Below are 26517 nucleotides of genomic sequence, written 5' to 3' on the forward strand. Positions count from 1 at the left end.
TCAAAAGCTAAGAGGTAACATCAAAGCCAGAACCACAATCAAGGAGAACAAGTGCCAGTCAAAATAGAGAAAACAGTCAAAGAGGATGATCAAGAATAAAACACAATACAGACTAAAAGGATCAGACACCAATCAGTCAGCTAGAAGACTTGATCAGGGGCAAGATACTGTATGAATACCTCCACCCCCATTTATAACAGAGCAAGGAGGGTGTGGGGAGCCAGCATCAGCTTCTATTGGACGGGCATCGCTTACCCAGACTCCTCCCCACTCTCTTGCTGGAGTGCACTGCTTCCTGCGCGCTCTGCTATAGCTCTTGGCCATGTGAGACCCTGATTCGGTAAGAGCCAAACATTTATGTACTGAACAACAGAGGCAGACTTCTCCAGCTCTGCACAATTCACTTCTTCATAAAAAATCACAGCATAAAACCACCGCATTTCAGAAGCTTCAGAGCATCCTAAATCATGGTCTAGACCATGGGTCTCCAAACTGCGGCCCTCCAGCTGTTGCAAAACTACATTTCCCATCATGCCTGGACAGCCATATCCAAAGCTTTGATGGGGAGGCATGATGGGAGTTGTAGTTTCGCAACAGCTGGAGGGCCGCAGTTTGGAGACCCATGGTCTAGACAATCATCTTGGGGTGTGTAACAAACAAATGCTGCACCTGTGTCTTGCATAATGATTGCAAATATGGCAACAATATTGCACCCCTTGCTACATGCTGTGCTGGTCCCAGAATGTTCAGCATCTCTTGGTGTGCCGCATGTGGTATGACTAGGTACATATATAGTTGTGGGAAAACTCTGGTGTAAGAACTCTACCTCTAGTGCAGTTATGGAATGGGTGTATAGCGAGTGCACTACTTGGCTGGCACCAAATAACCTGAATTAGTATGTATAATTAGTAGGCTCTCTAGCAATACCCCAAAAATGATATTTTTAAAACAAATATAAATCTCGAAGTGTAATTAAACCACAAGTAAATATGTATATATAGCACTTTATCTAAATCAAAATTAAAATTCATGAGAACATATAAACAAATGAGCATATAATTGTACGCTTACACATAAAATCTCTGTATATAAATCTCGTAGGTTGCAACTAGTATGATATAGGACATAGACTTGATTATTTGTAGGTTAAAATACATATAATGCGGTTAAAATCCATAAAGTGCGGTTAAATCCGCATGTAGTTGTTGCATACGGTGCGGTTAAAACCGCATGCGACTATTGCAGGGCCCTTATTTATTATTACTATATTTGAACCCAGTCAGTTATTATTGTTCTGTTTATCAGTTCAATATAAGTTGCAACCGTTAGTAGCGCTTATTAGCGTTTTCACAGAAATATATAAAAATAGATTCGGTGGGAATCCACCTCTCACCGGTCTAAAGACTCTGATTCTATGAGGTCTGCGGCCGCAGACTATTGGGAGCAGACAGAGGGTTGCTTATTTAAAGACGTTGTCAGGAGCTCTCCTCATGTTCAGTGTTCCTCGTGTCGTGTGCACGGGGTCTTGTTTAGAGTACTGTCCGGTTTGGAGCTGAATGCTCAGTGCTCGGTTGTCTCTCCTGACATAGATTGGTGTTTACCCTTGAGCGCTGCTCCCGTGTTCTCCGTCAGTGTAGGAATATTTGCATGCATTCACTACGTTGTGGACTGATAGATAGTGGGACCAGTGGTAGGTGGTTATCGCAGTATATCTCTGTGGTATATTCAATAATAGTAGCAACTCTTTATACGCGTTTCAGAGCACTGCTCGGCTCTTTCCTCAGTAATGAGTTGCAAATCCATTTGCAATATAGTGAATGCATGCAAATATTCCTACACTGACGGAGAACACGGGAGCAGCGCTCAAGGGTAAACAGCAATCTATGTCAGGAGAGACAACCGAGCACTGAGCATTCAGCTCCAAACCGGACAGTACTCTAAACAAGACCCCGTGCACACGACACGAGGAACACAGAACATGAGGAAAGCTCCTGACAACGTCTTTAAATAAACAACCCTCTGTCTGCTCCCAATAGTCTGCGGCCGCAGACCTCATAGAATCAGAGTCCTCAGACCGGTGAGAGGTGGATTTCCACCGAATCTATTTTTATATATTTCCGTGAAAACGCTAATAAGCGCCACTAACGGTTGCAACTTATATTGAACTGATAAACAGAACAATGATAACTGACTTGGTTCAAATATAGTAATAATAAATCACGGTGACATGCAAGGGCCCTGCAATAGTCGCATGCGGTTTTAACCGCACCGTATGCAACAACTACATGCGTATTTAACCGCACTTTATGGATTTTAACCGCATTATATGTATTTTAACCTACAAATAATCAAGTCTATGTCCTATATCATACTAGTTGCAACCTTCTGAGATTTATATACAGAGATTTTATGTGTAAGCGTACAATTATATGCTCATTTGTTTATATGTTCTTATGAATTTTAATTTTGATTTAGATAAAGTGCTATATATACATATTTACTTGTGGTTTAATTACACTTCGAGATTTATATTTGTCTCAAAAATATTATTTTTGGGGTATTGCTAGAGAGCCTACTAATTATACCTACTTATATAGTTGTGGCACGTCGAGAGGTGGGGGACATTCTGCAGCAAAGTGTGCTGTGGGCACAAGCGTCATGCACCAAGTTTTGTGGTCATCCTTCTTAAATTATACATTGCAAGAAGATAAAGGATTTCAGGAGACCCTGTTATATTGTGCTGAAATACACAGATACACTTATACGCTTTGTCTTCAGTTATACAAGATTTAGAGCAGCCTGAGCATTAAAATTTGTGATTAAAAAAAGAATAGGTGTGATAACTTAGGATGTTTATACATCTGGCCCACAATATAAGGTATATGGTGGTGAGAGGAAGAGCGTAAAGTACACTTTTTTTTTTTTATTAATAAACCAGCCCTAGAGTTGTCTGACTGCAGTCTACCACTTCCCTCCCTATAGAGAGATGGCATATTTGGCCATGTTGAACATTCATGTGTAAGGGAAGGACGGGAGAGATAAGTGTCGGCCAAATGATTGTTCAGCCTTCAGTTGTTGAAAATAATAATAAAAAAATAGCTAGAGTCTATTGCTTTAAACATAAGCAAAACTTAAAAAAAAAAAGTGTAAGAGCCTTGGTTACAAGATCTAATAATTTTCATTCTTTCTGGGGATGAGGAGGACAGGAGTAATCCCTTCCCCCCCCATTTCTTCTCTCCTCTTTCTTTTCTGTGCTTTTATTGCTATCACAGATTGTATGAATTTTCTTCTTTTTCTTGATCCCTTCTCAGCAGACTGCAGCCTGAGAGAGGGAGAGACATACAGATTATGTATCTATCATGTATAGATGTTACATCTATCACACACTCATGTAACATTATAGGAGAAGGTTCTTGTCCTGACATGTCAGACTCCTATATAACATTAGTTACGCAGCTATCTGCACACAATGGAGAAGAACATACAGATTCAGAGTTTTCATTTAAAGCTAACTTTGAAATTATTGTGCACAATGGGGATAATTTGCACCATTAAGGCCCCTTATTATACTCCTGCTATAGTCCTTAAAGGAATTGTCTGTAAGGTTCCCATGGTGTAAGTGTTAGCTCTGCAGATTTAATATTTGTACTTACATGGTACATACAGGGTTATATAAGAAGTTACTTGAGGTGTGCACTCTTGTCACCCAGGAATGAACAGAGAAGATCCCTCCTATAATGATATCTCCTTCCTGAGAATATTTGTAATCATAGATATAATCCAACATTTTAAGATGACATTGAGCTGCCGGGTTCTGGATCTTAGAAATGCAGAAGGTCAAAAACAGAGCCAACACTAGGAATATATCCAGAGAAGAACATAAACTATTTAAAAAGCTCCGGCACACGTGGACCATGACTGCATTCACAGAATGACAAAGCAGTGAAGCTCAGGGTGAGACAGGGAGAGGTTTATATGCTCAGCCTTTACACAAAAATAAGAACAGTCTAGCATTGCCTGGTTACAGGAGAAATAGAGAATATCAAAAAAGTTACAACCACCAGAGACCACCCAGAACTGCAACAAGAAAAGAGGCGAGATTGTCACACTTTTATCAACCCTTTCATGACCAGGAATGGTTTGTGTTTAGTGATGAGCGAGTACTAAAATGCTCAGGTGCTCTTTACTCGAGCCGAGTATTTCCCGATACTCGAGTGCTCGTTTCGAGTAACGAACCCCATTGAAGTCAATGGGAGACTTGAGCATTTTTTGAGGGGACCCAAGTTCAGTAGAGGGAAGGTCGTGTGAAAACCTGTCAACCTCAGAAATTGATGGAAACACAACGGAAATGGATAGGAAACAGCAGGGGCAGCATGTATGCATGCCTCTGAGGCTGCCTAATGGCACCATTATGCCCAATTCTGTGCAACAGCCTGGTTAAAACAGAGGTAGGCATAGGAACCACCCAAAAACTCAGCCTGACACAGCATGGTATTGAGAACACAGGTAACCATTAAAACAGAGGTAGCTTATCATGAACCACCCAAAAATTCAGGCTGACACAGCATAGCGGTGAGGACAGAGTGAACAAGGTAGAAGCGGTAGCCAGTCAGCCTTTCAAAAAATATACCAGACCTAGCATGGCAGTGAGCTCATTAAAAGTGAGTGAGGAAGAAAGTGAGCCTTCCCAAAATTAGGCCAAACGCTGCATGGCATTGAGCACACAGAGAACTGCCGGGATCAGCAGTGGCCAACATGGAGGCCAGGCGGGAGCAACAGTAACCAACATGGAGGCAAGGCAGGAGCAACAGTAACCAACATGGAGGCTAGGCAGGAGCAACAGTAGTTATCATGGAGGCCAGGCAGGATCAGCAGTAGCCAACATGGAGGCCAGGCAGGATCAGCAGTAGCCAACATGGAGGCAAGGGCAGACACAACAGTAGTCAACATGGATGCCAGTTAAGGCCCAGCAAAAAGGAGGCAAGGGCAGGCCCAGCAATAGTCAACATTGATGCCAGTTAGGGCCCAGCAAAAAGGAGGCAAGGACAGGCACACCTAGTGAGGCTCCCCAAAACTAGGCCATACACTGCAGGGCCTTGAACACACAGAGAGCCATTACAAGTGAGTGAGAAAGCTAGTGAGGCTCCCCAAAACTAGGCCAGACACAGCATGGCATTCAGCACACAGAGAACCATTACAAGTGAGTGAGGAAGCTAGTAAGGCAACCCAAAACTAGGTCCGACAGTGCAGGGCCTTGAACACACAGAGAACCATTACAAGTGAGTGAGGAATCAAGTGAGCCCACCCAAAAATTGGAGTGAGTCCAGGGGCTGGGATATGTAGTGGACATGAACCCGGGTGCTGACAGCTAACTGGCTAGGCCAGTTGTCAGTCAGCACTCACCATTAAGAGTACACTTGATGCCTCTCGACTGGGGGTGGTCAGGCCACGGCTACACAAAAAAAAAAAAACAGCTGGCTCGTTGGCGGGGGCGCGATCGGCGAGCCCCTGGTAACCAGTCCAGCTCCTTCATTGACGTAGTGTGACGTCAGAGCATGGCAGTGAGGACACAGAGAATCATTAGGAGTGAGGAAGCAATTGAGCCTCCCAATAATTAGGCCAGACCCTGCATGGCGGAAGAAGACTTGGAAGTTGGCTGAGAATGGTAGAAGGAGGAGGAGGAGAGGAGATACCAAGAATCTTCATGTTCAGCAGCTATCCCCGGGTGGACAGTTGAATTCAGGTGAAATCCAGGCTTTGTTCATTTTTATAAATGTCAGCCTGTCAGCGCTGTCAGTGGACAGGCGGGTGCGCTTATCAGTGAAGATGGCACCAGCTGCACTGAAGACCCGCTCTGACAACACGCTAGCGGCAGGGCAGGCCAGCGCCTCCAAGGCGTAAAGCGCCAGTTGGGGCCACGGATCGGGAAGGACGGTGGTATGGTTAGCAAGGTACTACCTCACCATCTTCCTGAAGGCTTCCCCCCTACTCTGTCTAGACTGGGGACAGTTGACATAGTCTTGCTGGGGTGCCATGAAACTGTCAAAGGCCTTGGAGAGTGTTCCCCTGCCCCTTTACAAGCTGCCTGCTCCACCGCTCCTCTCCCCCGCTCTTTGGCTCACAGAACTACGTCTTCTGGCACTAGTGGTGTCAGATGGGAAGTACATTTTCAGCTTCTGTACCAGGGCCTGTTGATATTAATTCACTCTCACTGAGGCTGGGTTCACACTATGTATATTTGAGGCTGTATTTGTGAGGCTGTATAGCAACCAAAACAAGGAGTGGATTGAAAACACAGAAAGGCTCTGTTCACATAATGTTGTAATTGAGTGGATGGCCGTCATTTAATGGCAAATATGTGCTGTTATTTTAAAACAACGGCTGTTGTATTGAAATAATGGAAGTTATTTACCGTTAAAAGACGGCCATCCACTCAATTACAACATTATGTGAACAGAGCCTTTCTGTGTTTTCAATCCACTCCCGGTTTTGGTTGCTATGAGGACCTGACATGAGGACCAAATACTGCCTGAAATATACATAGTGTGAACCCAGCGTCATACTGCGTTCCTCGGCAGGAATGACAGTGGAAAAGTTCGGTTTCTACCAAGGGTCCAGGAGAGTGAACACCCAGTAATCTGTGTTGTCCAAAACCAGTAGTCAACATGGATGCCAGTTAAGGCCCAGCAGTAACCAACATGGATGCCAGTTAAGGCCCAGCAGTAGTCAACATGGATGCCAGTTAAGGCCCAGCAGTAGCCAACATGGATGTCAGTTAAGGCCCAGCAGTAGTCAACATGGATGCCAGTTAGGGCCCATCAGTAGCCAACATGGATGTCAGTTAAGGCCCAGCAGTAGTCAACATGGATGCCAGTTAAGGCCCAGCAACAAGGATGCAAGAGCAGGCCCAGCATTAGTCATCATGAATGCCAGTTAAGGCCCAAAAGTAGTCAACATGGATGCCAGTTAAGGCCCAGCAACAAGGATGCAAGGGCAGGCACACCAGTAGTCAACATGGATGCCAGTTAAGGCCGAGCAGTAGCCAACATGGATGCCAGTTAAGGCCCAGCAGTAGCCAACATGGATGTCTGTTAAGGCCCAACAGTAGTCAACATGGATGCCAGTTAAGGCCCAGCAGTAGCCAACATGGATGTCAGTTAAGACCAAGCAGTGGCCAACATGGAGGCAAGGGCAGGCACACCAGTAGTCAGCAGTAGTCAACATGGATGCCAGTTAACTTGCGGAAATGCGCACAGATGCGGTGCACCTTGTTGAGCAAGACAGCCACATTGGGGTAAGTTTTAAGGAACCCCAGCAACATTAGGTTGAAGACGTGGGCCAGGCATGGTACATGTGTGAGGCTGCCAAGTTGCAGAGCCGCCACCAGGTTCCGCCCCTTGTCACACGCAACAAAGCTCACTGCTAATTACACACGAAGCCGAGTGCTGACAGCTAACTGGCTAGGCCAGCTATTAGTCACCATCAAGGGTACACCTGATGCCTCTCGACCAGGGGTGGTGAGGCCCCGACCATGGCTAGACCAAAAAAACTAAAATAAAACAGCTGGCTGATTGGCGGGGGCACGATCGGTGGGCCCCCGGCAACCAGTCCCGCTCCTCCGCAGACGTAGTGTGACGTCAGAGCATGGCAGTGAGGACACAGAGAACAATACAGTCTGTGTAAGAGGTCACAGAATTTGATCAAATACACTTTCAATCCTTTAAAGAGTCTCTAAGAGACGGCAAGTGCGGTAGCCTGTGTATTAAAAAGACCTGTTCAATCCTGCCTTCAAAAAAGCTACTACAACATCCAAGGAAGGAAAGAAGCTACTGGTAAAAGGCCTGCTCAATCCTGCCTTCAAAACGGCTAAAACATCCAAGGAAGGTAGAAGGTGCTGTTCAGCAGTTTGAGCAGCGCCTGTTGGCGCTTACCCACGGAAGTGCTGCTGCGCCTAAAACTAAAATAGCCGTATTATGGCTCGATTTAGCCTCTCATCCTCATGCAGTTGTGTGTGATAGGCATCTCTTTGGAGGTAGGGACGAAGAATAACAATACAGTCATCTTAAGAGGCCCTGAGCTAAAAAATGAAAGGACATCCACAGATTATATGGTACGAAATGGACAACACAAGGATGCTGAATTAGGATCCACCATTATCACTGTCTGTTCCTTTGAACAATGGTGTGTATCTTGGAGATACAATAGATGACCAGACAGCCCTGCAAAATTGCACTTGAATTGAAGTCGATTTTAAAATTTAAATTAGAGGTTAGAAAATAAAAAAACATAAAGTGGCCATTACCGGCCTTTAGATGAGGCAGACGTGGAAGCTCACAAAAATTAGGCCTGACACAGTAGAGTAAGAGTAAAAAAAAAATAGCTGGTTGGTGGGGGCACGATCGGCAGGCCCCTGGCAACCAGTGCCGCTCCTCGGCAGACGTAGTGTGATGTCAGAGCATGGCAGTGAGGACACAGAGAACAATGAGGTAAGGGCAGGCACACCAGTAGTCTACATGGATGCCAGTTAAGGCCAAGCAACAACGAGGAAAGGGCAGGCACACCAGTAGTCTACATGGATGCCAGTTAAGGCCCAGCAACAACGAGGCAAGGGCAGGCACACCAGTAGTCTACATGGATGCCAGTTAAGGCCCAGCAACAACGAGGCAAGAGCAGGCACACCAGTAGTCTATATGGATGCCAGTTAAGGCCCATCAACAACGAGACAAGGGCAGGCACACCAGTAGTCTACATGGATGCCAGAGGTAGGCATATGGACCACAAATCATTTGGTACCAAATGGACAAAACAATGAGGCAAAATTAGGGACGCCAGTAAACTATAGGCCCAGCAGTAGTCGACATGGATGCAAGTTAAGGCCCAGCCAAAAGGAGGCAAGGGCAGGCACACCAGTAGTCAACATGGATGGCAAAGGTAGGCATATGGACCAGAAATCATTTGGTTTGAAATGGACAAAACCGAGGTTGACATCTGGCATTCCACAATGGCTCTGTGTTGCTGGTAAAGCCTGGCTACCATCTGGAAGGTGGAATTCCACCTCGTGGGCACGTTGCACAGCAGTCTGTGAGCCGGCAGTTGCAAGCGCCTTTGCACTGCCCTAAGGGTGGCAGCATCCGTGGTTGACTTGCGGAAATGCGCACTAATGCGCCGCAAATTGGGGTAGGTCTTAAGAAACAGCTGCAACACTAGGTTTAAACACGTGGGCCAGCAGTGAAGTTCTATGCAGGATGTACTACAAATCCCAGCAATACAGTGTAGTACCCACTAGTTTTGGGGGGGCTGTATGGTACAATCCAGCTAGGCCAGCTGTCAGTCACCATCAAGGGTACACTTGATGCCTCTTGACCGGGGGTGGTGAGGCCCCGGCCACGGCTAGACAAGAAAAAATAAAACAGCTGGCTGGTTGGCGGGGGCGCGATCGGCGTTCCCCCGGCAACCAGTCCCGCTCCTGTAGCAGTTGGGGTAACATTCCCTGCATCACGTGACTCCCCACTCCTACCCCCACCACCCTTTCGAATTTCAATTTGAATGTAGCAGTTGGGGTAACATTCCCATTCTCCCCCCCACCGCTTTTATGATTTTGAAATTGACTTTGATCCTTGAGGATCTGACAATTTTCTTGCCATTACAAGTGATTGAGGAAGCAAGTGAGGCTCCCAAAACTAGGCCAGACACTGCATGGCATTCAGCACACAGAGAGCCATTACAAGTGAGTGAGGAAGCAAGTGAGCCCACCCAAAAATTGGAGTGAGTCCAGGGGCTGGGATATGTAGTGGACATAAACCCGGGTGCTGACAGCTAACTGGCTAGACCTGCTCTCACTCACCATCAAGAGTACACTTGATGCCTCTCGACCGGGGGTGGTGAGGCCCCGGCCACGGCTAGACCAAAAAAATAAAGAAAAACTAGACCAAAAAAAACAGCTGGCTGATAGAAGTGATACAGAAGCAATACAGTGCAGTGCCCATTAGTTTAGGGGGGGCTTGACGGTGCTATCTGGTATGGGCAACAACTGTACACACTTTGTCACCCCAATACAATGAGCAGTGAAGTAAGTTCTATGCAGGATGCACTAAAAATCCCAGCGATACAGTGCAGTACACACTAGTTTAGGGGGGAATTGACGGTGCTATCTGGTATGGGCAACAACTGTACACACTTTGCCACCCCAATACAATGAGCAGTGAAGTAAGTTCTATGCAGGATGCACTACATATCCCAGCTATACAGTGCAGTGCCCACTAGTTTAGAGGGGCTTGACAGTGCTATCTGGTATGGGCAACAACTGTACACATTTTGTCACCCCAATACAATGAGAAGTGAAGTAAGTTCTATGCAGGATGCACTACAAATCCCAGCTATACAGTGCAGTACACCAGGACCACCAGCCCCAAAATCAAAAAGAAATACACTGAGCACTTCTTAGGGGTGTGTATGCAACACCTAATGTCCCCTTTCTGCCAGCAGCCGGCTGTATGCCAGCAGGACTTATGGTGACATTTTAGTGTTTTTAATGTAGAGCAGTATTTGGGGTGTTGTCTCCATCATTTTACTTCTCCTGTACAATCATATATTTATGTGGTATTTTTGTATCTATGTCAGTCTTATAATAAAGATTTTCGTGATGTGCTACCATTTTTTGTGCATATGCTTTTTTTTCTTTTGAGAGGTTGATGTACTACTCATATGCATTGGTTTAGCACTCCATGATTATTAGTGGTGCCCACTAGCTTTATATATATAACTGTTCACTGTGTCTAACGCTGTCCACAGATCTCCTGGGTAATTCTTACTCTTTGAATCACCAGTCAGGATAGATTTTCATTCCTTTACTAAAACTGTGTCTTGCAGCAAAATATCCATGGTACGCTGAATCGCCTATGATGTTGTGACATGGCTATAACCGCGTATTGATGTCAGGCATCTGTTTACATTTCTCCAAGAGTGATTATTGTTAGATGGTAAGTCCAAATAAATGATGACATTTTATAAAGTTGTTTGGTGAGTTGATGCTCCTTTTTCTTATATATGTGGATTTATATGGACGTTTTCTGAACATTGCACCGCCTAGACTCTACTATGCCCTGACCAGCATATATCAGCTTAAGTTGAGTTGTATCAAGCTTGTCACGTCTGGAGTTGTGGATCCGCTGTGCCACCACTAGCGTTGGCGTAAGCCACACCAAGGAGCTGAGTCTAAGAGGCTGCTGGTTTAACCAGAGCCCGCCGCAAGGCGGGACGGACTTGCTGTGGCAGGTGACCCCCAGGACGCTACCCCTAGTTTAGCTTGCTAGTGGCGGTGGCAAAGTGCGGCACAAGGCATGTAGGCAGGTGAGCTCCCCCCCCCCGGGGCCAAAGCAGCAGTGCCTGGCCCCTGCACATGGGATCCGGTGTCTGCTTTAGATCACCGGAAAGGAGAGCGAGTGCGGCGGTGGCTCGGGCATGGGGCGCCGCCGCAGCCCTAACAGTAACCCCCCTTTTCCATCCCCCTCTTTCTTGCCTGCAAGAACTTCTTTAGTAGATCCCGATCCAGGATGTTGGCCTCAGGTTCCCAGAATCTCTCCTCTGGGCCGAAGCCCCTCCAGTCAACAAGAAAAAAACATCTTTCTCCAACAGTTTTCATTGCCAGGATGTTCTTAACAGTATAGATGTCGTCTGAGGAGTGAAGGAAGATTTACTGGAAAAACGGTTGAGGACCAATGGTTTTAAGAGGGAGACGTGGAAGGTGTTTAGGATCTGCATAGTAGGAGGTAGGCATAGTTTATAGGCGACCGGATTGATGTTGTTGTAGATATGTGTGTAACCTTTTTGATAACCTTTCCAGTTAAAAAAATATTTATGTATATTTGTCAATTTTTGGGGCTTTTGGTACCATTTATGCTTGTTGAAAAATTGCGTTATTTTTGTAAACTGCGATTGGAGAGGTGCGGTAAGTGGGGTTGAGAGTGTAAAGTCCAAAACTGTTGCAGAGTTTAAAGGTTTATAAAAATCTGCTAATGTGTAATAATCGGCATTGTGCCATTTGTCATATTGTAAAATCGGTAAGACCAGTTTTAAAAATTCTAAAGGAATATCTTCTTTCGTTATGTATATCCAGTTCTTTTTTATTATATGTCTATTCCATAATAGGATAGAGTCAGACATGGCAGTTAAAGGAGTCTCAGGATGTTTTATTTTGAACATAGAGGCTAGTAAAAGATGTTTTATAGAATATCCAGGAATGATATTGTTTTCAATTTGGGACCATCTGTGAAGGTCTGGGGAGTTCCAACATATGGCAAGTGGTTCTAGGATCGCCCCCATATTACAAGCTGATAAGTTTGGAACTCCCATACCTCCAAGCCGAAGTTTTTTTTATATAAAAGGGATTTTGCTACTCTGGCTCTTTTTCCTCCCCAGATAAATTTTAGTAGGGTGGATTGAATCTTGTTTAGCAATGTTTGTGGGATTAGGTAGGGTATCGTTCTACAGAAGTATAAGAATTTAGGTAATAAGAGCATTTTTGCTATATTTATTTTTGCAATCCAGGATAATGGCGCTTTAGATAATCTAGAACATTCTTCTTGTATAGACGTGAGGAGTTCGTTATAGTTTATTTTTATTGTATCCGCTGGAGATGGGGTTAGTTTAATACCTAAGTATGTAATGTTAGACGAAGTCCAATTAAAATTAAATTTAAGGATTTTTGTACGTCTTGATGATGAAATATTAAGAGGTAGGATAGAGAATTTGTTTATGTTTAATTTATAATAGGAAACATTAGAGAATTCTCTTATGATATCTACTATTGTTTTCAGTGAGGAAATTGGAGATTGACATATGAGTAGGACGTCATCAGCATATAAACAAATTTTATGCTCATAGTCTTTAATCTTTATCCCTTTAATTTTTGGGGAGGATCTAATGTATTTTGCTAGGGGTTCCATGCATAAAGTCAAAATAAGAGGGGAAAGGGGGCATCCTTGGCGTGTACCATTTGAAATTGTGAATGAATGTGATAAGTGACCCGAAGCTAAAACCCTAGCTGAGGGGGATGTGTAGAGGGCTAAAATTGCATCTTTTATAATTGAGCAGAAACCAAATTTTTCCAAAATAAGATCTAGGTAATTCCAGTTTACTCTATCGAACGCTTTTTCAGCGTCGAGTGAAAGCAGAACGGTAGGTGTTTTTTATTTATTTGCTAGTTCAATCAGATCTAAAAAGCGTCTCGTACCATCTCTGGTTTGACGACCTTGAACAAAACCTACTTGGTCTTGCGCAATGAGAGAGGGGAGAACAGCATTTATTCTAGTAGCTAATATTTTGGCATAAAACTTGGTTTCTGAGTTTAGTAAGGATATTGGCCTAAAGTTGGCCGTTTGGTCTAGAGGCTTCCCTGGTTTCGGTAGTGTAGTTATTATGGCCTGTAGCATTTCGGGGAGAGGTGATTTGTTAGAGATTATACTATTAAATGTTTGAGTTAAGATAGGTGAAAGCTGCGAATAGAAGAATTTATAATATTCATTTGGTAGTCCGTGTGGGCCGGGCGATTTGTTATATTTTGATGAATGAATGGCATTTCTGACCTCTGTTTCCGTTATGGGGTTATTGAGTGATATTAGCTGTGATTGAGTAAGTGATGGCAAAGAAAGTTTATGGAGGAATGCTTCTATTTCTTCTTTTTCAGGAATATCATTATTTGGATCTTTATTTAGGTTATAGAGATTACTGTAAAAATTAGCAAATTCGTCTGCAATTTTTTGAGGCTTGAAATTTTTTTTTACCATCTGTGGTTTTAATACAAGGAATTTTTTGCTTTGCTTGTGTAATTTTTACCCTTTTAGCCAGAATTTTACCAGCTTTATCCCCACTTATATAGAAGTTCCAGTTAAGACGTTTTAGTGTCCTTTCATACTGAAACAGCAAGGCTTTTTGTAGAGAGTTTTTACATTCTAAGATCTGTTCTGCCAACAAGGGTGTAGGGGAGATTTTCATTTGATTCTCTAATTTACGAAGATTAGTTATTATGGAATTTATTTCTTTATCTTTTTCTTTTTTTGCTGTGGCATTTAATTGTATAAAAACTCCTCTAATGAAAGCCTTGTGGGCACACCATAATATTTCTGGTGAGGATACTGAGTGTGTGTGTTTAAATGAAAATATTCAGTTAATTGGTTGTTTACGAAATCTATATTTTTTGTGACTTTAGTAAAAAAGTATTTAGTCTCCAAGGAGCTGTGTGTTTAAGGGAGAAACGGTCATTGATGGTTATGTTAACTGGAGCGTGGTCGAATCAGGTCTATTTTGGCTTCCGATATATTATGCAAGAGAAAATTATCTATCAGAAAAAAAGTCTATTCTAGAGTAGCCCATATGTGGGTGAGAAAAAAAAGAATAATCCTTTTCATTAGGGTGTAAATATCTCCAAACATCGTGTAGATTCTCTTCTAAAAGCGTGGATTGGAGATCAGTGTAATTATGTGGCGGGGGAAGAGAGCGATCTATATATTTATTATTTACAACATTAAAGTCGCCACACATCATTAAACATCCTTTTTGTACAGATTTGGCTTTAGAAATAATTTTTTATGAATGGGATTTGTCTTTTATTTGGGGCATAAATATTAACTAGAGTGTATAAAATTGAGTTGATTTCACATATGAGAATAATATATCTTCCCTGGGAGTCAGTAAAATGATCAATTTCTTTATACGTAATAGTGTCTCTGATCGCTATAGCAACACCTGCTTTTTTTTTTGTATTACTGTAGAAAATTATATGTGGGAATTTGATGTGTTTGAAACGGAAGTTATCCTCTTTACATAAATGTGTTTCTTGCATAAGAAAAATATCACAGTTGGAGGTTATAGCTTCCTTCCATGTCATTGATCTCTTAAACGGAGAGTTGAGACCTCTTACATTTAAACTTAAGAATTTAACACCCATTGTGAGATAAACAAGGACAGATTATGTGATGTTATTAGTAGCATAGTCAAAATAGTAACAGGCAGATACATTGGCTGAATGCAATGAAAGAACCAAAAAAGAGTAGGTTAACATTTCAAACAATTCAAAGGAGTACATATCAATAGGAAAACAGTACTAAACAAAGGAAATAGTAACAGTTATAATTGAAACACTTCCCTCTTTCAGGGAAACTAGGGGGGCAAAGTCCTAGCCCAGGCATGTCCAAACTTTTTTCGAAGAGTGCCAAATTTGATGAAGTGAACATGTGCGAGGGCCGACCATTTTGCATGCTACATGCTATATGCTTTATAACACAGGCAGATAATAGCAAGCTGGATACCTGGGGGGCCAAAAGTTCGGAACGCGGGCCGCAAATGGCCCTCCGGCCGGACTTTGGACATGCATGTCCTAGCCAGAAACTGTGGAAGGGACAAAATCCTCAGAGGAACATACTGAGGAGACTATTGTATAGAAATTTTGAAGTTTAGTCATTGTTTTCAGACCTGTTTCTTGTTCTTTTATTGGACCACAGAGGGGGGTAATGAGTGCAGGTCGAGAGTTTTCTTTTCGTGGTGGGGTCTGAAGCGGAGGAGGGAGAAGGTTCCAAGCTTGCAGAAGATCTCTCAGGGCTTCTGGAGTAAGACAGACATGTTGGTTTCCATTTTTTGGAAATGATTACTTTAACTGGAAATCCCCAGCGGTATGGTAGATTATTGTCTCTCAGAATTTTTGTGTATTGGGCAAATTCTCTTCTGCGGATCATTGTAGTTGCTGATAAGTCAGGGTAAATTGCTAAATCTTTGAATCTTTCTGGGAGAGTTGGAGAAGTCTTGAGGACCTTTAAGAATTCGTCTTTAACGTGGTAGAAATGGATACGTGCAATTGTATCTCTCGGGAGATGTTGAGCCAGGAACCTAGGTATAGGGAGTCTATGGATTCTGTCAATAGTAAGATCCATGTTGGTGTAATGTGGAAGCAAAATAGCCAATAGGTCTGTGAGAAAAGGTGTTAGTTGTTCTGCGGTGACGCTTTCGGGTATTCCACGAATTCTTACATTGTTTCTCCTAGACCTGTCTTCCAGGTCTAGGACTATGTTGGACAATCTTTGGACCTCCTCCTCCAAAGCCGAATTTGCATCGATCAAGAGGTTATGTGACTTTGCGAAATCTGCCATTTTGTTTTCTATATGTTAGTTATATGGAAGTTATAGATCTTATGTCTTCACGGAGATCTCCTATTGCTTGTCTGAAATCAGACTGTATGTTTTCTCTGAATGAGTTAAAGAGTTTTTTCAAGGTATCTTCCGTACTTGGCTGTGGATCGTTTAACTCTCTGTTGTCCACATCTATTGAATCAGCTCTGGAAGATGTAGATGGTGAGATAGATCTGCGCTGAGAATGACTGCGGCTTCCATGTGAGTGAGATGCAGGAGAGTTGAAAGTCTCTGTTAATTTAGTAGGTTTAGCTTTATTGTTTTTCTTCGTAGTGCCTCCCATTTTGGCAGTGAGCAAGTCTGATAAGTTGGTGAAATACAGCGAAAGTATATAAAACAGGTCTTAGAGAATGAGGTTGGTTTAGTTTAGCCATTTTGTTGTCTCCTCAGTATGATATTTTATGAATTACATTCTGAAACAGGTATTCAGTGTAATTTGCTTCTTACATCTTGCTTTATAGATTCTGCTCAAGTATTAATTCTGTTGCATGTATCTTAGGTGTTTTGCTGTAGTTAGGATTATTAGGATCTTCAGGATGCAATACCCAGGTTAAGCTGAAGATGGGGCTGTTGTATTAGTAGTTTATATCTTTCAGAGATCAGTACAATACAGTAAAATACCGAAGTGCAAACATGTAATACTTTCAAAAAAATGAAAGAAAAATACAATAGTGCAATATGCAAAAATAAAAATACAATATGTATCAAAAATTGCATAAAATTGCATAAAATGCAAATTAAAGAGCCGAGTGTCTAAGACCATAAGGTAAGTATCCCATTCCATCAGACACATGCGCTATGTGCAGCACACTTTTTTTCTATCTACTAGCTATTCTGTCCTGAATTGTGTGATTTCATGGTGGAGGCTTTGCACTTTGTATTGGCCCACAACTTATTCATTTTTAAGGGTTCCCTCTACTTGCAGATCCAGGGTACAACTTCGGGGGCAGCCTGTGCGTCCTCATATGCAAATTTGTTTCTGGGGCTGTGTGAGAGGGAGATCTTTCAAGTAGATCCTCAACCAGAGATTGAATATGTGGGGATGCTACATCCATGATGTGGTGAGGATTTGGCATGGGTCTTTGCAGGATTTGGAAACCTTTATGCAAACACTAAACTGCACCCACAGGGGGATGATCAGGGTTTTATACAAACGGATCCATTCAGAAAAGCCACTTTGGCCCACACATTGTGGCATGCTTCCTTCTCACCCCCCCCCCCCACATGTGATCAGAAATATGCTTGTTGGCCAGTTTTTACGTGCCCGCAGGATCTGTTGTGAAGATACCACCTTTGAGCAACAAGCAGAGGATCTGAAAGAACTTTTTCGGGAACATGGTTATAGCAACAGATGTATCAAAAGAGCTTATCTACAGGCCATAAGAAAAACAGATTGCTGATCTCAGGGAAACCAGCCAAACGACAACACTGCCGGTTGCTACTGAAAGCGCTCAATGCAGTGAAGTCCTAGGTGCATTGCCCCCTGGGAAACATGAATATGCAAAAGAAGAGCCCGTGGAGCCTCATTGAAGAGTCTCAAAACACAGGACCAGCCAGATATCCCTCCGGGAAAGACCCAGCCAAGGGGCAGCTCCTGTTAGGAAACCACCATATTAAGTGGCCCTATAAGTCAATGTAATGACAAGGGATAAACCAAGGCTAGGTAACCATCCACATACAGCTGTTTCGGGGTGTTGCCCCTCATCAGTGTGGAGCAGGATTCTGGCTAGGTGGGAGCAATGCACCTAGGACTTCACTGCATTGAGCGCTTTCACTAGCAGCCGGCAGTGTTGTCATTTGGCTGGTCTCCCTGAGATCAGCAATCTGTTTTTCTTATGGCTCTACTAGGCATTGCTCCCACCTGTTACATGTTGCTGGTCAAGATTTTTCACTATTCTTATTGTTTTTAGGTATGGACATATCAGTCTTACTACAATCATATTCTTTAACTTATTTCCTTATTATTTATTTATTATACCCGCAGTTATTATGTTCTGGTTATGGTACGTTTTCACTGGCACGCACACTTTGCATGTTTGTTAGTTTTGGTTTATGGTTTCACACTATCACCTTTATTATATTGGCACTTTACTTTTGCACTGCTTTGAACTGGAGTCCATCCTTCTGCGCAATTGGTGACTATACTGCGCATGCCCCCTCCGTTGCGATTCTGACAGTGTACGTGATGATGTGAGTAATGAGGGGTGAGCTGACTGATTTAGACACATTAGGTCCGGTTTCCACGCGGCTCTTGGTATCTTGTCACATACGTCATAATGGTGAGTAGCCCGCACCTGCGAGGGTATTTTCTAATTGGTTGGACTTAGTATTTAACACAGGTTTTCCTCTCTACTCATTACCCTTGACAAACGCTCGTGTATATAAGTCATTTTCTCTGTAAGCATCTGTTTATTGTATGCAGTACACCTTTTGGTCTGCAATACGTATTTTTACTTTTCAGATTGCTTCCTATCCTCCATTGGATTTATACAGTTTTTACTATCTGTTGCCATGTAGTGGTGGATACATGTAGTGTCTTGTAAAATTAGGTCAGGTACATTCTCTTTAATATGACCCAAGGATAGAACGACGCCGTCACAGGGAAGCCAGTGTCGCGGTCCGTTTTTTGAACCGCGAACCGGTTCCCGTGTACGGTGTCGTTCTATCCACGGATGTCGGACTGGGGCGGTAGCACTGGAGGCACGCCGGCCTGCCCCCAGTAGGAGGAAACCCCCACCCCTCTATGACGCTGCTCCATTGATTCTAATGGAGCAACTTCATAAAGGGGTTGGAATTCCCTCCCACTGGGGACGGCCCGACTCCAGTGCCTCAGCCCCGGCCCGATACCCGTACGTGGATAGAATGGCGCCATACACGGGAACCGGGCCGCGGTTCAATAAACAGACCGCAGCACCGGCTTCCCTGTGACGGTGCCGTTCTATCTGGGTGTCGTATTAAAGAGGATGTACCATATGGTACATCCTCTTTAAATATATACTACCAATCATGTGCAATATATAACTATGCAATCATAATTATCTGTCCCCTCACTGATCTTGTGTATGGTATTGCTTCTCATCTCCAGTTTTATGAATTTTTAACACATTTTTCTTGTCAATAAATAAAATATTGTACATTTTTTTGTGATTTTTTTTGGATTTTTTAGGCTAGGTTCAAACTGCTTTTTTGCAATCCCTTTTTTTCATTTGTTTTTTGCAAAAAACGGATGTAAACGGATGGAAAAAACGGATGCATTAGTGTGCATTCGTTTTAATCCGCTTTTCCATTGACTTCCATTGTAAAAAAAACGGATAAGAAAGGATTCGTTTTTTTTTAACGGACACAAAAGTAGTGTCAGCTACGTTTTTGTGTCCGTCAAAAAAAACTGATCCATTTTGATCCGTTTTTTTTTTACAATGGAAGTCAATGGAAAAACGGATCAAAACGGATGGACACAAATGCATCTGTTTTTTTCATCCGTTTTTTTTGCAAAAAATGGATGAAAAAAACGGATTGCAAAAACGCAGTGAGAACCCAGCCTTATTTGATTGATTTATATCTTCTATGTTCTCAGGTTGTATGTATAAATATAGTGGTTGGTAAAGGATATCATCTGGATAACTAACAACTGTTACAACTGAAAACTAATTTCTAGAAGAAAGATATCATGCTATGCCCTCTCCATTGTACTTGGTAGTTGTTAAGAATGTTAAAAAAAAAAGTTTAGATGGACCAAAAGTAGCTGGGTGCCGCACTTGGAGTCTTTGGTCCATTCATAGACTTTGAATGGAGCAGCAGCATGCATGCTTGACCACCACTCCATTCAAATGGAAGACACAGGGCCACCATTCTAGTAATTGTTGGGTGTCCTAGTGGTAGGTCAAAATGGTAAGTCAAAGTCTAACTCTGTGGCGAGTATAACGACATAAGACAAGGGTTACCAAGGCTAGGCATCAATTCAAAGACTGCAGTTTCGGGGTATTTGCCCCTCGTCAGTGTGGAGCAGGATTCTGGCCACCTTAGTGTTTCCCTATTTATGTCCCAAAGTTTGCAACAGAGTGAGGACGTGAGGGACTACGTATGAGGGTGGTTTGGTGCTCTCCCCACTAGGAGGCACCCCTTGGCAATGGGCTTCCTTTTCTGGAGAGAGGGATATCTGGCTATTGCTGTGTTTTGAAACTCGTAACTGAGGCTCCACAAACCCCTTCTTTGCATATTCAAATTTTGTAGGGGACAATCAGTGGAGAATCGTACATGAGTACTCCATTATATTTTTTTGCTGTTCTCCCTGAGTTCAGTGATTGTTGTGTTTTGTTGGTCCTAGTGGTAGAACCACAAGTAACCAAACAGGTGTCGCTTATCCAGTGATAGGTAACTTGTTACTAGCAAAATATTCTTATATAGTGGGTAATGATCAGACTTATCATTAGAAATGTAAGTGTAGAGCTATTTTTGTATTCGTCTAATGAAGAAACAAGGCAGGAAGCGGCAACTCACCAACCAGTGCGATTTATTCAGGGTATACGCTGTACATCAGCTCACAGGCAGGACAATAACATTCTGAGTGTGTTCCACAGAGGCTACGGCCGTTTCACGCTTTCCGCGCTTCAACTGGCCTCGTATTACGTAATGATGTGGTTCTGCGTGGGTTATATACCCACCCCTTCCCTACGGATACACAAGACAACAACGTATTAAGTACAATTAAAGTGACAGTACACCAAAACTTAAATGCTACATATTACATACAATTACACAATGAGCCAGGCCGTTGACTTAAAAATGAGATTGATAGAAAGGGGTTACCCAGAAAAAATCATAGACGAGGCTTATCAAAAAGTGGAGCAAGGTGAAAGAAGGGACAGAAAGAACGAGGAGGAAGAGAGATTCTGCTTTTCCTTTAAGCACACCAGTATGGACAAACGTGTCCGCGCTGTTGTTCTGAGACACTGGCACATCATAGAAGCGGACGAAGATCTAAAGATGCTGATTAAAGGCAAGCCCGTGATAGCCTACCGCAGGGGTAAGACCCTAGGGGATACCCTTACCAGCAGTGTGCTCCCAGAAACGAGAGGCACCTGGCTGAGAGAGGGTATACCCAAAGGTAACTTCAAGTGCAGGCAGTGCTGTTTCTGTGAATATAATATGAATACTAGAACTTTTCATCTAGGCGGTTGTGAGCATTGTGTCAATCAGCTAATCACTTGTAAAAGTAAATTCGTTGTGTATGTCATAATGTGCCCATGTGGGTATTTTTACATCGGGAAGACCATCAGATATTTATATGTCAGATTTAGGGAGCATTTCAAATCCGTGAAGTCTGGTGTAGGCTCCCCTAGACTAATTGAACATGTAAGGGCTGAACATGATGGTGATCCTAGTGTTTTGCCATTCGCAGGTTTGGAGATTGTTCACACTCCGAAAAGAGGCGGAGATCGCCAGAGAGTGTTGCTACAAAGAGAAGCTCTGTGGATCGCAAAGACTGGAGCATTGGGTCCCCTTGGATTGAATGATCGTAACGATCTATCTGTATTTGTATAATTGTATGTAATATGTAGCATTTAAGTTTTGGTGTACTGTCACTTTAATTGCACTTAATACGTTGTTGTCTTGTGTATCCGTGGGGAAGGGGTGGGTATATAACCCACGCAGAACCACGTCATTACGTAATACGAGGCCAGTTGAAGCGCGGAAAGCGTGAAACGGCCGTAGCCTCTGTGGAACACACTCAGAATGTTATTGTCCTGCCTGTGAGCTGATGTACAGCGTATACCCTGAATAAATCGCACTGGTTGGTGAGTTGCCGCTTCCTGCTTTGTTTCTTCATTAGACGTTTGAGAGTATCTTCATGCAGAGCACCACCTGTTTAAGTGCACAAGACGCCGCACATGCATAGACTGGACGCCATAGCCCTCTCCCTTGATTGCGTATTAGAGGGGACAGTGCCAAGCGCTACACATTTTCTATGTACTGCTATTTTTGTATTCATAAAGATTTGTCAATTTTATTTAAAAAGTAAAGCTCAATACACAAAACATAGTTAATAAAAAAGGGAAAATTAATAAAGTTAATGGGTCAGAGAGTTAAAACAAGATAAAAAAAATTCATACAGTAAATCACTGTTATGGTAATGGTAGTCACCCACAGAAAAGAATGTCAGTTTTACACATATCAATATGCGTAAAAAAAAAATTGAAGAAATTATATTTTTTCATTGTTTCACCTGACTCCATGTTTTTTGGTTTTGCACTACATTATTATAATGAAGGACGCCATGTGTAAAAAAACAAAACTTTGAATCATTTCTATTTCCAGATGCCAAAAGGACAATGCAGTGACCCCTGTCCGCCAGGAACCAGAAAGATTCTCCGGGAACAATATCACATCTGCTGCTATGACTGTCTCCCATGCCCAGAAGGAGAATTTACAAATATCACAAGTAACTTTATAGCATAGTTACATATTATGGATTTTATCAATTTCATTGCGCCCTTGTTGGGGCTAGGTTCACACTGCTTCACAGGATTCGTTTAAAGCATGGGCGGGCACTTAATTTTCCCGTGGGATCACATGAAAAATTGGAAGTGGTTTAGAGGGCCAGACTAATGGTGCGTTTACACGAAACGATTATTGGCCCGATTAGTGATGTCGGATTAACGATTTTTTTCATAACGATCAGCGTTTAGACGGTACGATATATCGTACGGAAATTCGCTCTGCGATCGTTTTGCGATTGTTCAAGCCTATCTCACACATTGGTTAAATCGGCGAACGACTGTTCACATGGAACGATTTGCAAATTTTTTGCGTACGACGAACGACCATTTCATAACCTGTTGAAAGATCAAAATGTACGATTTATCGTGCGTCGTTCGATCGTTCGTTGCATTTACACGTACGATTATCGTTCGAATTCGATCGTTATCGCGCAAATTTGCACGATAATCGTTACGTGTAAATGCACCTTAATATACTAATAACTCTCAGAGGGGCCAGCGTGCATACCCCCAGCTTTCCCCCCAACAGTTGGAGGTGGCAGCAACAGCATTAGCACTCTCTTCGACCCAAAGAGGCCAAGGACAGACAGTTGGAGGTGCCAGCAACAGCATTAGCACTCTCTTCGACCCAAAGGGGCCAAGGACAGACAGTTGGAGGTGCCAGCAGCAGCATTAGCACTCTCTTCGACCCAAAGAGGCCAAGGACAGACAGTTGGAGGTGCCAGCAACAGCATTAGCACTCTCTTCGACCCAAAGGGGCCAAGGACAGACAGTTGGAGGTGCCAGCAACAGCATTAGCACTCTCTTCGACCCAAAGGGGCCAAGGACAGACAGTTGGAGGTGCCAGCAGCATTAGCACTCTCTTCGACCCAAAGGGGCCAAGGACAGACAGTTGGAGGTGCCAGCAGCAGTACTCTCTTCAACCCAGTGGGACCTAGAACAGACAGTTGACGATGGATACAGTAACAAAAGTTTCTTTGATCCTTTGAATAATCCCAGCAAAGAAAGACAACAATAAAAACATGCACACCTATAAAACATCTCTTTAACCCCTAGACGACTCTTGTTATACAGGTACGTCCAGGATCGTCTATGGGTGTTAAGAGCGGGGCCATGCGGCCACGCCGCGATCACGGGTGCCGCATATAGCCCGGGACCGCGGTTTTTAGCGGGCATGGTCCTTTCGCCGTGCCCGCTAACCAAGTAATCAGATGCAGCTGCGGGCTGCGGAAAACTCGCAGCAGGGATGTACATTCCTGCTGCGAGCTTGTCTCTCATTGAGAGTATACGGCCGGGATCCACAACGTACACATCATGGCGCAAAAAATGACACCTCACACAGACCAAACGATAAAAGCGCTGTAAGCCTGGGAATAGGGCAATTTTAAGGAACATATATTTGTTAACAATGGTTTGAATTTTTTTTACAGGCCATCACATAATATAAGTTATACATGTTATAGATCATTGTAATCGTAACGACTTGAGGAACATATATAACCAGTTTTACCCCAGGGCGAACGGTGTAAAAGAAAATACCCCCCAAATAAAAGAAATTAGTTTTTTTTTTTTTTTTTTTCAATTTCACCACACATTACATTTTTTTTTCTGATTTCGCAGTGTACTTTATGAAAAAATTCATGCAAAGTACAATTAGTGGCGCAAAAAATAAGGGCTCATGTGGGTTTCTAGGTGGAAAAATGCAAGTGCTATGGCCTTTTAAGCACAAGGAAGAAAAAACGAAAACGCAAAAATTGAAATTGGCCCGGTCCTCTAAGGGTAAAATATAAATATAATAAAATATAAATATAATATAAAACAATGTTAATGTAATGTTTGTTTTCAGCTGAAGGGGACATTGATCTCAATAGTCCAGGCGATTTTAAGAAACTTTGTAATTGGGTTTATTAGCCAAATCTGCCATTATCTGCATGTAAAAAGCCTTTTCCCAGGTCCCCCCCCTCCTTCCTCTTTTTCATCCACTGCAAAAAATCTGAAAATTGTGACTTGTTGCAGGAGTCACACTCTATCTATTCCTATAGAGAGGGGAGGGGGGAGGAGGAAGGAGGGAGTTAGCCGGCAGCAGAAAGCAGATAACAGAGGATTACTGGGTGACAGCTGTAATCCGAGCTCAGACAGGTCAGTGGTTGATGGTCAGAAGAGATAATGGGTGAGGTGTTTGTAGATTAACTCTTTGTTGTCCTGTTTTGGTCTTTTCTTTAGCTCTCTCGATAGGAGAACAATGAAGACAGGGGGGGAGAGCTTCAAACGGCTTTTTCATGATAAAAATGCATTTTTCGGCTAATAAACCCAATTACAAAGTTTCTTAAAATCGCCTGGACTATTGATTTCTGCAAAAAAAAAAGTAGGATACAGTTAGACAGGAAACCCACACAACAAAAGGAAAACCCATAAGTTGTCCCTGGCTGCCCCCCTCCATTGATGATAATTGGAAGAAAGGATGCTCAGGGGAATATCACTGTGTTGGGGGACTTCAGCCATGCTGGGGGGAGGGGTGCTAGGGCACAGGAACAGTGCTGAGGATGAAGGTAACAGTCACACCTTCATTCCCAGTGCCCCATACCCACTAGGGAGCTATCAGCAGGTAAGATTCATCTAATCTACTGATATTTTCCCTTTAAAGCCTGTGAGCTGATTTGGGTGTCACCCTGCTTTGAGGCAATCCTACTCTTCTTCCTTTGCCCAATCCTCCACTATTGCCTGCTACTGCTCACACACTCGATACAGCATTGTGGTAACGTCACATATGAGTGATGGGTGGGAAAGTCCAAGATGAGCAGCGTTAGGGTGGAAATAGGTAAAATGCACACACACCAGGGACTTTTTGGAGCAGCTTTGCCTTGTCAGCTCTGCACCAAAAGGTTCAGAACATGCGTCAGGTAAGGGAAATGCATCAAACTCAGCCCACTGCTGGCCTGAAGTTTTGTCTGATATTGCATACCACCTTGCCTGGCATTGAGGTTAATTGACAGCAACCGCTCATCTGTCTGCAGTTCCATACCCCTCTTCAGCCCCCCCAGGGTGTGTGTTTTTCCCCCTATACAGATAGCTTTCAGTATGGTCTGCTGTCATTCATCCCTGGCTGTGCTGAAGTTAATGGTACATCAGCTATGCTGAGAGTATGAGGAGGTGGCAGAGGAGGAAGATCGGTAGGACGAGGAGGAGGCTACAAGATGCAAGGATTGACATCTAGGTATCCATGGTGGGGGAAGAACAAGCGCCAAAACACTTCACACCTGAGGCTCAGCGACCAGTTTGTTCACCTAGTGGACAATTAGGGAGATGTAACGTCCCTCCCGAGCTTACTGATCCATGTATTGGTGGTTATGTGGACCTTGCTACAGCGTACAGAGTAAAAAGTAGGATTCTTAGTACTAAGGAACCGTCCCATTTAGAAACAGGGTACATCTACTTTATCAATAGTTTTTGGGGGATAGAAAGCTGAATACTTCCCTAGAACAGTGTGGAGATATTTCTTACTGTTGGTGTTGCTGATACTGTCACACCAGAGCCACATCCCTTCTTTGCTGTGATCTTCTTTTTTTATGTATTTTTTCAAGTTTTGATATTCTACTTTAGTTTTGTGTTTACTTTTGTAACTACTTTCCCTAACCCAGTTGTTACCTATGCTTAACCAAGTTGTTACCTATCCCTACCCCAGTTGTCACCTGTCTATATCTGTGTTGTACAAACCAACAGTGTTTCGTCATCACTAAACTTTGCCAGTGAAGATACCACCCAAAGAGCTTGATTTGATGAGCTCAGTCTCTGGGCACAGTGGCCAGTACCAGTCAACCAACTGGCTACTGGATAGCCGGGCC

At 43.2% G+C, this 26517-nt stretch overlaps 1 protein-coding gene across 2 annotated transcripts in view; it reads right to left on the minus strand.

Annotated features, from left to right (window-relative positions):
- The window catches only part of LOC138797254 (vomeronasal type-2 receptor 26-like), a 209974-nt gene that overhangs the window by 19578 nt on the left and 163879 nt on the right, over positions 1–26517 (minus strand). The gene's annotated exons all lie outside the window — the stretch shown is intronic.

The sequence above is a fragment of the Dendropsophus ebraccatus genome, chromosome 7 (genome assembly GCF_027789765.1).
Source record: "Dendropsophus ebraccatus isolate aDenEbr1 chromosome 7, aDenEbr1.pat, whole genome shotgun sequence".
Classification (NCBI taxonomy): Eukaryota; Metazoa; Chordata; class Amphibia; order Anura; family Hylidae; genus Dendropsophus; species Dendropsophus ebraccatus.